The sequence below is a fragment of the Carya illinoinensis genome, chromosome 4 (genome assembly GCF_018687715.1).
Source record: "Carya illinoinensis cultivar Pawnee chromosome 4, C.illinoinensisPawnee_v1, whole genome shotgun sequence".
Lineage (NCBI taxonomy): Eukaryota > Viridiplantae > Streptophyta > Magnoliopsida > Fagales > Juglandaceae > Carya > Carya illinoinensis.
The window spans coordinates 26,844,787-26,849,029 of record NC_056755.1 but is presented as its reverse complement, the minus strand read 5'-3'; the positions used below and the strand labels follow the sequence as shown (position 1 = coordinate 26,849,029).

The following is a 4,243-nucleotide window of genomic DNA, read 5'->3' as shown; positions in this document are numbered from 1 at the left end:
ACCCTACATGCACAGCCACACCATCATGCATCATGTTTCCAGCTAATATTTGCCAATTGGATTTTAAAAAAGGGATGATACAGTTACTTGCTGCTTTTCATGGCCTAGAAAATGAAAATCTATATGTGCACATTAGGGAGTTTGAGGAAGTAGTTGCGACTTTTTATAGTCAAAATGCAACTGATGACATTGTGAGATTGAAGTTCTTTCCTTTCTCTTTGAAGGATAGAGCTAAGAGTTGGCTATACTCTTTGAGACCACGATCTATTGGGTCATGGAATGAGATGACTCAGGTCTTCTTTAATAAATACTTTCCCCAACAAAAGACCAATGCTTTAAAAAGGCAAATCTCCACCTTTGTACAAAAGGACAGTGAGACTTTGTATTAGTCTTGGGAGAGATTTAAGGAGCTATTGAGTTTGTGTCCTCACCATGGGTATGAGAATTGGTACTTAATGAGCTATTTTTATGAGGGACTTACACCTAGAGAGCGTCAATTTGTGGAGATGATATGTAATGGTGAGTTCTTACAGAAAGATCCTGATGAGGCCATAGAATACCTCAATGAGCTTGCTGAAAAAGCTCACACTTGGACTGGACTTAGTGCTACTGAGAGCACAAATAGGTCACGACCTGCAGGAGACCTAAATGGTGATGGAATTTACCATCTCAGGGAAGAGGATAACCTAAAGGCTAAGGTTGAGATGCTCATTAGGGAACTAGAGGTGTTGAAGAATAAAGACTTAAAGCCAACACACGTGGCTAATCATGCAGAGTCTTTTGGACCATGTTTTGTGTGTGGCGGGGTAGATCACCTTGCCCAAGAGTGTCCCACATTTGCTGAGATGAGAGGGATGTATGAGGAACAATGTAATGCCTTAGGTATGTACATGAAGCCTGTTGCACCTTTCTTTGATACCTACAATCCTGGGTGGTGTAATCACCCTAATTTTAGTTGGAAATCTGAAAACCAGCAGCCTGCACAACCCTTTAGATCATATCCTGCACATTCATCTTCTAGGAGCCCCTTAGAAGATACTTTACATGCTTTTATTGAGGCACAGAGTAAAACTAATCAAAAGTTTGAATCTTTGATTATGCAGGTTATTGAAGAAAACAAAGAGATAAAGAGTCATATATCCAAGATAATGAGCTCCTTGAGTGTGAATGAGCGTGGCAAGTTTCCTTCTCAATCTCAATCCGCACCCCAAGGTCATTATATGGCACAAAAAAATTTGAAAGAGGTCAATGCCATTGTGACAAGAAGTGGTAAGTCCTTACACATCCAAACAACTGATAAACCAAAGGATGTTGAAGAGGACAAAGCAATGATAGTACCGAGTTCCCCAAGGATTCTGAGGTAATCAAGAGTCCAGTTAAGGTACCATTTCCTCAAGCTTTAAAATCTGGTATGCGAACTTTGGATCCTAGTAATGAAATCTTGGAGAACCTCAGGCAGGTAAAGACTAACCTTCCTCTTTTGCATGTTATTAAACAAGTTTCTACTTATGCAAAAGTTCTTAAAGATTTGTATACAGTTAAGAGGAAGCACCATGTTAAGAAGACAGCATTTCTGACAGAGCAAGTTAGTGCTCTAATTGAACAACGAATTCCTCCTAAGTATAAGGATCCTAGTTGTCCAACCATTGCATGTAATATTGGGAATCATGAGTTTGGGCAAGCCTTGCTAGATCTAGGAGCTAGTGTTAATTTGATGCCTTATTCCATTTATTTGCAGCTTGGTTTGGGTGAAATTAAACCTAATTCTATTATGCTTCAGTTGGCTGATCGTTCAGTTAAGAAATCGAGAGGGATAGTTGAGGATGTTTTGATCCAAATTGACAAGTTTTATTATCCTGTTGATTTCTTAATTTTGGACACTCAATCAGTTGTTGAGTCAAACTCTAAGGTTCCTCTCATATTAGGTAGACCTTTCCTTGCTATGGCTAATGCACTTATAAATTGCAGGAATGGGTTGATGAAGCTATCTTTTGGAAACATGACCATGGAGGTCAACATTTTCCATATTGAGAAACAGCCAATAGATGACGAGTGCCGCCAAACGTACATGATTGATGCACTCATAGATAAGAGAGTTCACACAACTCATGATTTTGATCCCCTTAAATATTCTCTTGTGAATTCTGAGTTTGATACATCTGTTAGTGATTCATCTGATGTTATTGATATTTGTGATGTTTTTGATGAAACTCAAGATTATGGCACACAGGCTTGGCAACAGAAATTTGAGGAGTTACCTAAGAAAGGTGGAAAACAGATTCCTGTAAGTATGAAAGCACCAAGAGTTAAATTGAAACCTTTGCCTAAATCTAAAGTCTATAAGGTTAAAATAAAAATGTTTCATGATAAAAATATTCTTAGGAAGAGGTTTAAACTTAATGACTGAATATACTTATATAATTTTGGATTTCATAAGCATCCAGAAAAACTTCGGTCTAGGTGGACTGGCCCCTTTTTAGTAAGGAATGTTTTTGTAAATGTGGCGGTAGAAATAGAATATCCTAAGGATGGTCGGATATTTAAAGTAAATGGTCAACGCCTTAAAGTATTAATTGATAGGCAAGTTTCAGAAGTGGAAGACATTCCACTTGTAGATCTAGTCTATCAACCTTGACCACACCACCCATGTATCTTTTTCTTTATTTATTTTGTTTTGTTTTGTTTTATTTTTGTTTTCTCTTATTTTCTTTCTTTTCCTTTTTGTTTGCTGTTTTTTATTGCAGGATAGTTTCATTTCGTCATTTCAGGTTACCATCTTTGGTGCTCAGCGAGCTACCTTCGTCACTCATCAGGTGTATTCTACCATTTTCAGTTACTCCCCATTCAATTTTGATTTTTACACATGGAGGACAATGTTTCATTTAAGTTGGGGGGTGGTGGTGCAAATTCAGTATTTAAAATGCTTGTTGGAACTCTGTGGCATATTTTCATGTGTCAATTTTTTTTTAATTTGCATCACACATGCATTATTTTCACATGTGTACTCATTCTCATTCATAGCCATCTTCGTGAATTCACCAAACCCACCATAATCATTTTTGCTGAAGCATTCACAGAACCCTTAATGCACTTATCCAAGTTTTGTGGTAAGATGGTAGTTTGACACATGTAGCTAGAGAACTCTTTTGCTTAAGTATTCATGTGAGTTTGGAGAGAATTGAGAGGATACAAATGCAGTAAATTGTGATAAGCGTTTATTGATATGTTGAATTGGGCACTTCTTTTGAGAATATCATTACATGGTTTGTGGTACGATGCTGGATATATACTTGGGATATGACGAAGATCAACTTAGGATTAATGTTTGAGCCTTTCAAGCTGTCCAATTCCATCATAGACCCCCAGTAGCCAACTTTGAGCCAATAAACACATGTAGCTTTTTCTTTTCATATGCCCATATCATCCATGCCTCTCCACATTGGAGTATAACCTATACACAGATTTTCTTACCCTTTTTACTTCCAAGTGTATACTAGGTGTGGAATTTGTATTTTCTTTCTTTAATTTTATCATTTTCAAATTAAAAAAAAAGAAGACGACATAAAAAAGAGAAGAGTACAAGTTGCAAAGTGTTCAATTGAGTGAGCTCAAAAAAAAAAAGAAGAAAAAAAAGTTGGTAGAGGTGGAAAGAATGCAAAAGTGGCATGTGTTTGTCCATTAAATTGTTGAAAAAAAAAGAAAAGAGGAAGACGAAGGAAAATAATTTGATGATATGAAAAGTTGGAGAGTACATCAAGTAAGAAGTGTGGTCTATTGAGATATTTTATAAAATTTGCTTTGTATGTACTTGGAAGTTTTTGAATCCCTTTCATCCTTTTTTTTCATATAGCCTCAAAACCAAGCCACATTACAACCTTTTGTGTTAACCGTTCTGATCCTAGGTAGGCTGTTGCAAAGACTGGAGGAAGTCTCATTTGTTAGTGTTCCTATCATAAGATCAATGTTTGCTTGTTGCTTGTACATAATTGCATAATTTTTCATGAGAGTGTGCATACACCCATTGTCAACTCCATAGAGAGAGCCCTTACACGAAACACTATTATACCCGTGAGTTATGGAGTTGAACCTTTTGCTTGAGACGTTCTTGATGTTGCATGTGTCAAGGTTAGTAGTAAGATGATTATGACTTGGAGAACACACACACTCTGTGGATTGCTATAGGTGGATTGATCTTGATGGGTTATTGGATTCCTTAGATTCTTTTGATATGTGAATTTGGAAA

The 4,243-nt window shown here is 36.8% G+C and overlaps 1 non-coding gene across 1 annotated transcript; it reads right to left on the bottom strand.

Moving 5' to 3' along the window:
- Positions 1-331: 331 nt before the first annotated feature.
- LOC122308590 lies at positions 332-439 on the bottom strand. Its single transcript, XR_006242110.1, has one exon. It is a non-coding gene; the product is annotated as a small nucleolar RNA R71 (small nucleolar RNA).
- Positions 440-4,243: the final 3,804 nt, after the last annotated feature.